We start from the raw sequence: 13,229 nt of genomic DNA, 5'->3' as shown, positions 1-13,229 counted from the left end.
GCTTTCTTGGCTCCCAAAATCAGGAAAGGATCTTATTTCAATAACTGCAATATAACTGGGGCTGGAAAAATATTATGAAAACCTGGGTACCAGCCAAAATTTTAAGAGCCACACAATTTTAAGAGTTTTCTTTATAATTTACTTTTTTCTCTTCTATTTTTTTCTCTATTCCATTTAGCTTAACCATAGAAACATAGCCTCAATGCATGAATGAGACAATGGGGCAAGGAAGAGGGCTTCAGTTTTGTAAGGAACAGGAGAACTATTTTGGGAAAGGGGGAGTCTTTCCCTAAGGGATAGGGCTCCATCGTAACCAGGGTGGAATCAGGCTACTGGTGCGAACCTTTAAAAAGGAGATAGAGCAGCTTTTAAACTAAATCAAAGGGGAAAGCTGACAGTTGCTCTGCAATGCATGGTTCGAGGGAGGTATCTTCAAAGTATACTAAATGAAGCATTCGAGGAAGGGCATTCCAACAGAGAGGTTCCAATAATAAGAATTATTTTATTGTAAAGCTTGCTGCTGCATTATGGTTCTTTGTAAACTGAGGTGATGTTCTGAACGTGCCGAGGTATATAAAAATCTCTAAATAAATAAATAAATAAATAAATAAACAAACAAACAAACAAACAAGGAAAGTAGTCTAAGTCCCTATAATTAAAAACTCACCTGAGGTAAAAGATTCCAATTTATCCCTATCAACTGAAAAGCAGAATGTTAATATAAACAAAAGACATACTTGGAAATGTTTATATGTTGATGCCAGAAATCTAAGAAGTAAGATGGGAGTGTTAGAGTGTATAGCAGTGAATGATGATATAGAATTAATCGGCCTCTCAGAGACATGGTGGAAAGAGGATAACCAATGGGATAGTGCTATACCAGGGTACAAATTATAACACAATGAGAGAGAGGAGCAACTTGGTGGTGGGGTGGTGCTTTATATCCGGGATGGCATAGAGACCAACAGGATAAAGATGCTGTAAAAGACTAAATGGACTATCAAATCTTTATGGTTAGAAATCCCTTTTGTGTTGGGGAAGAGTATAGTGAAGGAGTATACTATCGTCCTCCTGTCCAAAATGATGAGACAGAAAGTGAAATGCTAAGAGAAATTAAGGAAGTTAACCAAATTGGTAGTGCAGTAATAATGTTTGGATTACTTACCTGGTAATCCCCTTTTCCTTAGTGTAGACAGATGGACTCAGAACAAATGGGATAGTATCCGCGTGCTAGCAGTTGGAGATGGATCTGACGTCAGCACGGGGTATATAGCCCCACAGGAAGCGCAGCGATTCAGTAATCTTCCTTGCAAAAGCTGTTATGGATGTGTGTACTGACGCTCAGTGAAAAGTGAAAAGTGAAAACAGGATTCCCCTGACTGATTGACATTGGCTGGAGACCGCCAACGTTCACAACCGGAAAGCGCTGAAACTGGTAGAGCGTACGCTCTCATGGAAAGAAAAGCCATGGCTTACCTGGAATCGGTGAACCCATGTACACAGGCAGCAGGGCGGGATGCTGAGTCCATCTGTCTACACTAAGGAAAAGGGGATTACCAGGTAAGTAATCCAAACATTTCCTGGCGTGTAGCCAGATGGACTCAGAACAAATGGGATGTACCAAAGCTTTACTCCCAGCCAGGGCGGGAGGCTGCCTGAGGACCATGTAGTACCGCCCTCGCGAAAGCCGAGTCCTCCCTGGCCTGGACATCCAGGCGGTAGAACCTGGAGAAGGTATGTAGGGAGGACCATGTCGCTGCTTTACAGATCTCTGCAGGTGATAGCATCCTGGACTCCGCCCAGGACGCTGCGAGCGCTCTGGTGGAATGAGCCTTAACCTGAAGAGGCGGAGCCTTCCCGGCCTCCACGTAGGCTGCTCTGACAACTTCCTTAATCCAGCGGGCAATGGTGGGCCGAGAGGCCGCTTCACCTTGCTTCTTCCCGCTGTGGAGGACGAACAGGTGGTCCGTCTTTCGCAGGTCTTGTGTCACGTCCAGATACCTGGGCAGCAATCTGCCGATGTCGAGATGGCGTAATAAACGGCCTTCTTCAGATTTCTGCAAACCTACCGTGGTAGGCAAGGATATAGTCTGGTTAAGATGAAACTGTGAAACCACTTTAGGGAGAAAGGAGGGAACCGTCCGAAGATGGATAGCCTCCGGAGTGATCCGTAGAAAGGGATCGCGGCAGGACAGTGCCTGTAGCTCAGAGATGCGGCGTGCGGAACACACCGCCAGCAAGAACACCAACTTCAAGGTGAGAGACCGGAGAGACAAGCCCCGAAGGGGTCGGAAGGTGGATCCCGCGAGGAAATCCAAAACAAGATTAAGGTTCCATAAGGGCACAGGCCACTTTAGTGACGGACGAATATGCTTGACACCCAGCAGGAAACGAGAGACATCTGGGTGCTTGGCGATGGTCTTGCCATCCCTCCTAGGACCATAGCAAGACAGTGCTGCTACCTGAACTTTGATGGAGCTGAGGGAGAGACCCGTCTGAAGCCCATCCTGCAGAAAATCCAACACCATAGGTATGGGGGTGGCATGTGGATTGGTGTCGCGAGTGTCGCACCAGGCTTCAAACACTCTCCAGATCCGTACGTAGGTAAGGGATGTGGAAAACTTGCGAGCTCGGAGGAGTGTATCAATCACAGGCCCCGAGTAACCTCGTTTCTTCAGTCTCCCCCTCTCAAGGGCCAGACTGTAAGAGAGAATTGAGCTGGATCCTCGTGTAGAATGGGACCTTGATGTAGAAGGTCCCGGAGAGGAGGCAGAGGAAGAGGCTCCCCTGCCAGTAGTCTTCTCATGTCCGCGTACCAGGGTCTTCTTGGCCAGTCTGGTGCCACTAGAAGAACTAGGCCCCGGTGAGTCTGAATCTTGTGGATGAGGGCGCCCAGCAGAGGCCACGGAGGGAAGGCGTATAGGAGAGTCCCTGGAGGCCATGGCTGGACCAGGGCATCGATTCCGCGTGAGAACGGGTCGCGCCTGCGGCTGAAGTATCTGGGTACTTGAGCATTGGACTTGTCCGCCAACAAATCCATGGCCGGAATCCCCCAATGATCGACAATCATCTGGAAAGCTGTGTGGGACAGCTGCCACTCTCCCGGATCCAGGCTTTCTCTGCTGAGGAAGTCTGCTGTGGTATTGTCCTTCCCGGCAATGTGGACGGCGGAGATGTCTTGCAGATTCGCCTCTGCCCAAACCATCAGTGGGGCGATCTCCAGAGAGACTTGTCGGCTTCTGGTTCCGCCCTGCCGGTTGATGTAGGCCACCGTGGTGGCGTTGTCGGACATCACTCTGACAGCTCTGTGCCTTAGTCTGTGAGCGAGTCGAAGGCAGGCCAAGCGGACTGCCCGGGCCTCCAGGCGATTGATGTTCCACGTTGACTCTTCTCCGTTCCATCGCCCTTGCGTGGTGAGCTCCTCGCAATGTGCTCCCCAGCCGCTCAGGCTGGCATCCGTGGTGAGCAAGGTCCACGTGGGCGAGGACATCGCCGACCCCCTGCTCAGGTGGTTGGACTGCAACCACCACCGCAGCTGGATCCGAACTCTGGTCGGTAGAGGAAGGTGCGTGGAATAGTCCCGGCGACGGGGGCTCCAGCGAGAGAGCAGGGAATGCTGTAGAGGTCTCATATGGGCCCGCGCCCAAGGCACCACTTCCAGGGTGGATGCCATGAGACCCAGAACCTGCAGATAATCCCAGGCTATGGGCCGACTGACCTTCATCAGATACTGGATACGTTGCTGAAGTTTCAACTGTCTCTTGGTCGTAAGACTGACCGTGTCCGCCCGGGTGTCGAACTGCACTCCCAGATACTCTATTGACTGGGAAGGCAATAGGGAGCTCTTGCTGAGGTTGATTACCCAGCCCAAGCTTTCCAGAAGGGCGATCACTCTGTCTGTTGTCCGCAGGCTCTCCTCTCGAGATTTCGCCCTGATCAGCCAGTCGGTCTAGGTAGGGATGGACCAGAATCCCTTCTCGCCGGAGGGCCGCCGCCACCACTACTACCACTTTGGTGAATGTCCGTGGGGACGTGGCCAACCCGAAGGGTAGAGCCCGAAACTGGAAGTGGCGGCCCAGAACCTTGAAGCGCAGGTAGCGTTGATGATCTGGATGGATCGGAATATGCAGGTATGCCTCTGACAGGTCTACGGCCGTGAGGAATTCCCTGGGCTGGACTGCGGCTTTGACAGAGCGCAGAGTTTCCATACGAAACTTCGGTACCCGTAAGTAGTGATTGACAGACTTGAGGTCCAGCACAGGCCGAAAAGTGCCCCCTTTCTTGGGTACCATGAAATAAATGGAATAGTGTCCAGAATTCACTTCCCAGGCAGGTACTGGGAGGATGGTGTTCAAGGACAGGAGCCTCGCCAGGGTCGCTTCCAACGCTGCCTCCTTGTGCCGGGGACATGAAGATTCCACAAACTTGTCCGGAGGAAAAAGGCGGAAATCCAGAAAATATCCGTCCCGGATAACGGCGAGGACCCACTGGTCCGATGTAATCTCGACCCATCTGGGGTAGAAGAGGGTCAACCTGCCCCCTATGGCTTCGTCCCCCAGATGAATCGGCAAATTCTCATTGTGGTGCGCGACCGGGGCTCGAGCCCGGGCCCGCCCCCCGCTTGCGCTGCTTGGTCCGAAAGGACTGATTCCTGGCCGGAGGACGAGTCGCCTGATAGCACCCCCTATACGGAACAAAGCGCTGGGAACTCCTGCCCCTGTAGGGCCGTGGAAAAGAGCGCTGTCCCCTTCTGGATCGGTCTTCCGGAAGTCTAGGCACAGGAGAGGCACCCCAGGTAGAGGCCAGCTTATCAAGGTCACTGCCAAACAGAAACGAGCCCTGAAAGGGTAACCTGGTGAGACGAGACTTGGAAGGCGCATCAGCCGACCATGGCCGGATCCAGAGCTGCCTCCTGGCGGCTACGGAGGATGAAATCCCCTTAGCAGTAGTGTGAACCAAATCCGATGCAGCATCGGTGAGAAAGGAAAGAGCAGACTCCATGTCGGCCGCTGGGGCGTTGTTCCTGGCCTGAGACAAACAGGTGCGTGTCACCACAGTGCAGCAGGCCGCAATCCGCAAAGAAAGAGCCGCCACGTCAAAAGTTTGTTTCAGAATGGCGTCCATTCGTCTGTCATGGGGCTCCCTGAGGGCCGTCCCCCTTCCACTGGAATAGTAGTGCGCTTGACCACAGCGCTAACTAAGGCGTCCACCTGAGGACATGCCAGCAGGTCCTGGAGAGCCGGAGCCAGCGGGTACATACCTTTCAGGGCCCGGCTCCCCTTGAAGGAAGCCGCCGGCGCCGCCCATTCCAATTCGATTAGTTGCTGAGCCGCCTGCAAGAAAGGAAAATGGCGGGCGGTAGGCCGAAGACCCTCCAGCAGAGGGTTCTGCGCCGAAGGAGCCGAAGCACTGGGACCGGTGATATCTAGCTCCGCCAGACACTGAGTCACGAGGTCCGAGAGGTCCTCCTTAGGGAAGAACCTCCTCATGGTTCTATAAGGTTCAATCCCCGGGGGGAGGTCCCCCTCGTCCGGGAGGACGGACTCGTCCGGCGAAACCTCCTGGTCCGATTGATCCGGACTGTCCAGTGGCGGGAGGTCTCGCTCCCGATAAGGCTGGGAGGGTCCAGGCACAGGATCCCGAGGGGCAGTCACCGGAGCAGCGGCAGGAGACACCGCAGACGCAGCCACCGCAGGAAGCGCAGAAACAACAGGAACCACAGGAGCAGCCGGACCAGTAGGGCCTGGGCGGGAAGCCGTCTGCATTTGGACAAAGGCATGAATACCCTGAAAAAGATCCACCCAAGAAATGGAAGCAGCCTCTAATCGCCGGGGTACAAGGGGCCCCTGGATGCCGGACAGGTCAAGACTGCCCCCCAAATCCGGGGTAGCCCCAGGGGAACTGCCAAGAAACTGTGGTTGAGACTGGTCCAGGCCCGCGGGTCCCCCTGCTGCCTCACATTGGACACATAGTGAATCAGGCTCAGCACTGCGCGTGGCCCTAAGATGGCATACTGAGCAGAGGCCAAGGGCTGAAATGCCGGAAACAAGCGGCTGCGCTGCCGAGGACGCGGCCGCGTGCTGATCCATACCAGAGACAAAAAGTGCGCACAAATATGCGGTAGCAATAGGCGCTAAATACAGCAGGCGCACAATGGGAAGAATATGCGGCAGAAATAGGCGCTGAATACAGTATGCGCACAGCGGCAATAGTATGCGGCAGCAATAGGCGCTGAATACAGTACGCGCACAACAGCAATAATATGCGGCAGCAATAGGCGCTGAACACAGCAGGCTCATAGTGGCAATAATATGCGGCAGCAATAGGCGCTGAATACAGTATGCGCACAGCTGCAATAGTATGCGGCAGCAATAGGCGCTGAACACAGTACGCGCACAGCGGCAATAGTATGCGACAGCAATAGGCGCTGAACACAGTATGCGCACAGCGGCAATAGTATGCGGCAGCAATAGGCGCTGAAGACAGTATGCGCACAGCGGCAATAGTATGCGGCAGGAATAGGCGCTGAATACAGTATGCGCACAGCGGCAATAATATGCGGCAACAATAGGCGCTGAATACAATACGCGCACAGCGGCAATAGTATGCGGCAGCAATAGGCGCTGAAAACAGTATGCGCACAACGGCAATAGTGTGCGGCAGCAATAGGCGTAGAATTCCATACGCGCACAGCGGCAATAGTATGCGGCAGTAATAGGCGCAGAATACAATACGCGCACAGCGGCAGGTAATATGAAGCAGTCAATTCAAAAGCATTGAATGAGGAGCGTACAATAATATGCGGCAAACATTCACAGTGGCAGCCAATACGCGTACATAGACGCACAAGAAGGAAGAAAGCCGCGCCTATTACGGGCGCGGAATACCTGAACAGAGCCACCCCTCCACGGCTCGCCACGCCGCCGATCCTCGAACTTCGGAGACCTGGGCGAAGAGATGTACACCTTACCCGATCTTCGGCTCTTCTAGGCTGGAACACAGGCGGTCTCCGGCTGCGAGGGGAAAGGGCCGGTACCTTTCACCGCCGCGATTGGAGGAACTGCACCCGCTACCTCGTCCACGCCGGGACCGAGGGCCTCGGAGCCACCCCGAGTCTCCCCCGGGAGGCAACGTCCCTGCCGCGGTTCGGCCGGACCGAGGACTTTCCCACCGGGGTCCCCGGTAGGCGCCCCGGGAAGCTCAACTCGGGGGCGAGCTGAAAACGTCCCCGAATGAGCGCGGGGCTCAATACTCGGTAGTAGAGAAAGAAATCTAGAAAACAAAGCAAAAAGAGAAAATTAAAGTAGTCTTGGAAAGCACGCTTGAACCAGCGTGTAGGCACTCCAAACTGCTTTGGAGACGGAAATTACTGAATCGCTGCGCTTCCTGTGGGGCTATATACCCCGTGCTGACGTCAGATCCGTCTCCAACTGCTAGCACGCGGATACTATCCCATTTGTTCTGAGTCCATCTGGCTACACGCCAGGAAATGGGAGATTTCAATTACCCCAATACTGACTGGGTAAGTGAAACATCAAGAGATGCCAGAAAGATAATGTTCCCGGATGAGGATGGAATAAATGACAGTTTTATGGAGCAATTGGTTCAGGAACCTGCGAGAAAGGGAGCAATTTTAGATCTAATTCTCAGTGGAGCACAGGATTTGGTGAGAGAGGTAACTGTGGTGGGGCCGCTAGGCAATAGTGATCATAATAATGGAAGGGAGACAGTAAGTAAATCCACGGCTCTAGCACTAAACTTTCAAAAGGGAAACTTTGATGAAATGAGAAAAATAGTTAAAAAAAAAAACCAAAACTGAAAGGTGCAGCTACGAAAGTTAAGAGTGTGCAATAGGCGTTAACATTGTTAAATACCATCTTAGAAGCACAGTCCAGATGTATTCCATGCATTAAGAAAGGTGGAAAGAAGATCAAACAATTGCTGGCATGGTTAAAAACTGAAGTGAAAGGCTATTTTAGCCAAAAGATCTTCATTCAAAAACTGGAAGAAGGATCCATCAACAGAAAATAAGATAAAGCATAAGTATTGGCAATTTAAATGTAAGACATGGATAAGACAGGCTATGAGAGAATTTGAAAAGAAGTCAGCCATAGAGGCAAATACACAAAAACTTTTTAAAATATATACAAAGTAGAAAGCCTGGGAGTCAGCTGGACCATTAAATATCAAGGGGTTACAGGGGCACTTAGGGAAGATAAGTCCATCATGGAAGAACTAAACAAATTCTTTGTTTCGGTGTTTACTGAAGAGGATGTTGGGGAGATACCTGTTCCAGGGACAGTTTTCAAGGGTGACGATTCAGATGAACTGAATCAATTCACAGTAAACCTGGAAGATGTGGTAGGCCAGCTGACAAACTGAAGAGTATTAAGTCACCTGGACCAGATGGTATATAATCCAGGGTTCTGAAAGAACTAAAAAATGAAATTTCAGACCTCTTTCAAATAATTTGTAACCAATCATTAAAATCATCCATTGTACCTGTATGTAACCTCGATATTTAAAAAAGGGCTCCAGGGGTGATCCGGGAAACTATAGACCAGTGAGCCTGACTTCAGTGCCAGGAAAAATCATGGAAACTGTTATAAAGAATAAAATCACAAAACATTTAGATAGACATGGTTTAATGGGATAGTGTCAACATGGATTTACCCAAAGAAAGGTTTGCCTCACAAATCTCGTACATTTTTTTGAAGGGGTGAATAAACATGTGGATAAAGATGAACTGGTAGATGTAGTGTTTTTGGATATCAACCTTCTTCACTACAACTTCTTCAGGACATGGAAGAGGGTCTCGGACATCTTCTAAGGGTAGTATATGAGGTAGATTTGGTGTATTTGGATTTTCAGAAGGCATTTTAAGTCCCTCATGAGAGGCTTCTAAAAAAAAATTTAAAAAGTCATGGGATAGGAGGCAATGTCGATTTGTGGATTGCAAACTGGTTAAAAGACAGGAAACAGAGTAGGTTTAAATAGTCTGCTTTCACAGTGGAAAAAGGTAAACAGTGGAGTACCTCAGGGATCTGTACTTGAACCACTGCTTTTTAATATATTTATAAATCATCTGGAAAGGGGTACAAGTGAGGTGCAGATGACACAAAGTTATAAGTGTAGTTAAATCTCAAGTGGATTATGATAAATTGCAGGAGAATCTTGTGAGACTGGAAGATTGGGCTTCCAAATGGCAGATGAAATTTAATGTGGACAAGTGCAAAGTGATGAATATAGGGAAAAATAAGCCTTGCTGAAGTTACACAATGTTAGGTTCTATCTTAAGAGTTACCATCCAGGAAAAAGATCTAGGCATCATAGTGGATAACAAATTGAATTTGTCGGCTCAGGGTGCTATGGCAGTCAAAAAAGCAAACAATGTTAGGAATTATTGAGAAGGGAATGGCAAATAAAATGGTAGATGTCATAATGTCTCTGTATTGCTCCATGGTAAGACCACACCTTGAATACTGTGTGCAATTGTGGTCACCACGTCTCAAGAAAGACATAGTTGCACTGGAGAAAATGCACAGAAGGACGACAAAAATGATATCGGGCATCAAATGGCTCTCCTATGAAGAAAGACTAAAGAAGTGTTAAGCGCCACGCCATTTTTTATGATGCTTATGGCCAGGGAGACAAGAACACTTAGATTTTTATTGAAAACAATTTTTTATTGAATATAAGTATTCTTGGGAAATGCTGATGCCATGCCTCTGACAACCTGTCCACCAGCATTTCATTGTATTCAGGAAGTGATCCTTCTTTTATAGATAACATACAATATTGTGTAAGATTCTAGACTTGCATGACTGCCCAAAGGATCATTTACATAGGCTGTCATGTCAACCACATGATGTGACTATCTCTGAACTGCCCCGATTAGTTTTCCCAGGAGGTGGGGCTCATTTCACTCTCTAGGTAGTCCTTTGTTAATTTAGAATTTTACTGGTCAGGGCAATTAACACATCTGTGGCTGTGTTTACAGAAACTCCTGAGAATAGTGCCTTTTATTGTGACAGGATAGCCTCAAGCTCCTGCCGTTGGTTTCTTCTTTGTGACCTTATGAATAGGCATCACTTTTTTTTGGAGACAGCTTGACTGCCTGTTCGCTGTCCTGAAAAACTGCAAGTCATTCTCAGCAAGTCACTTTGAGTTCACATAGGCTAAGAGAGCAAAGGATTCTGGGGCAGATACAGTTGATTTTCTGTTCAGGCACATATCAGAAGTTAGGGCTGTTCAGTTTAGAGAAGAGATAACTGAGGGGGGATATGATAGAGGTCTATAAAATCATGAAAGGAATTGAACAGGTTAATGTAAATCGGTTATGTACTCTCTGAGATAATAGAAAAACTAGGGGGCACTCCATGAAGTTAGCAAGTAGCTCATTTAAAACAAATTGAAGAAAATTCTTTCACTAAGCACATAGTTAAGCTCTGGAATTCATTGCCAGAGGATGTGGTTACCGCAGTTAGTGTAACTTGGTTTAAAAAAAGGTTTGGATAAGTTCCTAGAGGAAAAAAATCCATAAATTGTTATTAATCAATAAGGAATAGTATCTTGAGATCTATTTAATGTTTGGATGCTTGCCAGGTCCTTATGACTTGGATTAGCCACTGTCACGCACGCCCGTTCATACACTTTCGCTGACTTGGGGGCCCGTCAATTTGGGCACTCAAGCCAGCGAAGTGTATGAACGTACGCTGTGACGTCACGCACGCCCGTTCATGTGCTTTCGCTGGCTTGAGCGCCCGTGCACTACGGGCGTGCGTTCATCCATCTTCGCCGGCGGGGGCCACTGGAAGCCGCTTTCGCCGACGGCTGCCCCCGGGAGGCAGGGGAGCCGCGGTGCGTGCCTCCGGAGGAGGGCAGAGAGGGCTGAACAATTCAAAACTCTGTAAACAAACGTTCTTACATATATATGCAAATTCATCTAGTAGATGCTTCTGGTGCCTTAAATTTCTGATAGAAAGCAGAGGGATCCTCTAAATTGCTGTGAAGAAACAAGAGGAAGAACTTCGAGCCTTCGTAGCAACAGTACCCGGGCGGGAGTCTAGACTGATCCGTGGTACTACAAGAACGAAAATTAGCAGGTAAGAACCAATTTTCCTTTCCCTGTACATACCCGGATCAGTCCAGACAGTGGGATGTACCAAAACTTCCCTAAACAGGGTGGGACCGAGACAATCCTGCTCGAAGCACCTGCCGTCCAAAGGAGGCAAAAACTGGCACCTGCATATCGAAGCGATGACGACGAGCAAAGGTATGCAGAGACTTCCAAGTAGCTGCCCTGCAAATTTCCTGCGGAGAGACTGACTGACTCTCCACCCAAGAAGTAGCTTGTGAACGCAAAGAATAAGCCTTTAAGCCCTCTGGGACCAGCCGGCCCCAACAGATATATGCCGACGCAATCGCCTCCTTTAGTCAGCGAGCAATATTAGAGGGAACAAGGCTTCTAAGGCTATTTGGGCCACACCATAAGACAAAGATGATCAGAGACCCGAAACTCGTTTGTAACCTGCAAGTAGCGCAGCAGCACTCGTTTTACATCACGGCGCCGCAGATCACCACCAGGTGTGTTCACAATGTCCTCAGGAGAAAAAGCAGAAGTTCCACCGACTGTGACATGAAAAGAAGACAGCACCTTCGGCAAGAAGGACTGTACCGTCTTAAGGGAGACCTCTGATTCAGAAAAACGGAGAAATGGCTGAGGGTTTCGAAGGGCGCCTCGCAGAGAACCCTATGCACCAAGTTAAGCCTCCACGAGGGACAAGTAGTCTGGACAGGCGGATTCAAATGCTTGGCCCCCTTGAGGAATCGAACGACATCTGGATGAGCCGCCATCACGTAACCATCGATACTACCTAAGAGGGACCAGAGAGTGGAAACCTGTACCCGTAAGGAGTTAAAAGATAAACAGAGTGGATTATAACTTCTTCTTTATATCCCTTCCTTCTTAGTCGCCGCCATTCAAAAGCCAGGCAATTAGACAAAAGCAATCCGCCTGATCGAAAAATACTGGACCCTGCTGGAGCAGATGTGGAAGATGGCCGAGGCAAAGAAGACCGTCTGTCACGAGGTTCACTAGATCCACATACCACGGTCTGCGGGGCCACTCGGGTGCCACGAGAATGACGGGTCCCCAATTTAGTTCTATTCTTCTGAGTACTTTTCCCACCAGGGGCCAAGGGAGAAACACGTACAGGAGAACGTCGTGAGGCCAGGGAAGAACCAGGGCATCCACTTCTTCCAAGCAGTGCTCCCTTCTGCGGCTGAAGAACCTGGGAGCTTTTGCATCGCTCAGAGTGGCCATCAAGTCTAAGTGAGGGGGACCCCACCTGCGGACGATCAGATCCATCGCTCCAGACAGCTCCCACTCTCCGGGGTCTAGACGCTGACGACTGAGGAAGTCGGCTTGAACATTCTCCTTCCCTGCAATGTCAAGCGATCCCATGCAATGCCAAGCGATCCAGGCGATGCTCCGCCCAGGCGAACAGCTTGCTGGCTTCCAGAGCCACCATGTGCCCCCCTGTCGGTTATGTAGGCCACCATGGTGGCATTGTCCGAGAGAACCCACACAGACTTGTGACGGATCAGAGGAAGAAAGACCTTGAGGGCCAAACGGACCGCTCGTGTCTCCAGGCGATTGATGTGCAAGCGGGATTGGGCTGGGGACCAGCATCCCTGCATACATTGAGTTTGACATACTGCTCCCCAGCCTGCGAGGTTGGCGTCCATCGTGACAATGATCCACTGAGGCGTCTGTAGAGGCATCCCCTTCAGGAGGTGCGCGAGTGAGATCCACCATTGCATGTCGGCGATGGTGGAGTCTGAGAGCGGGAGGAGCATCCGAAACTGTTCCGACACCAGCTTCCAGCGGGACAGCAAAGCTTTCTGTAATGGATGCATATGCGCAAAAGCCCAAGGAACCAGATCGATAGTGGAAGCCATGGACCCCAGGACCTGAAGGTGATACCAGGCCGAGGGTAGCGAGAGTGATAGAAAATTGCACACTTGATCCATAAGTTTGATCGCCCGAGTGTCTGGCAGGAACACCTTGCCGACCCGGGTGTCAAAGCTTGCTCTCAGGAACTCCAGAACCTGGGAGAGCTGGAGATTGCTCTTGGAAAAGTTGACTATCCACCTGAGGAAGGCGAGGAAAGCCAAGACTCTGTCGATCGCTGACCTGCAGAGAGCCTCCGACTTTGCTCGAATGA

General features: G+C 50.0%; 1 protein-coding gene across 1 annotated transcript in view; it reads right to left on the bottom strand.

Moving 5' to 3' along the window:
- USP34 (ubiquitin specific peptidase 34) overlaps positions 1-13,229 on the bottom strand; it is a 1,009,100-nt gene that overhangs the window by 666,703 nt on the left and 329,168 nt on the right. The gene's annotated exons all lie outside the window — the stretch shown is intronic.

The sequence above is a fragment of the Rhinatrema bivittatum genome, chromosome 3 (genome assembly GCF_901001135.1).
Source record: "Rhinatrema bivittatum chromosome 3, aRhiBiv1.1, whole genome shotgun sequence".
Lineage (NCBI taxonomy): Eukaryota > Metazoa > Chordata > Amphibia > Gymnophiona > Rhinatrematidae > Rhinatrema > Rhinatrema bivittatum.
The sequence above is the reverse complement of the archived record's forward strand: the minus strand, read 5'-3'. Positions and strand labels throughout refer to the sequence as shown.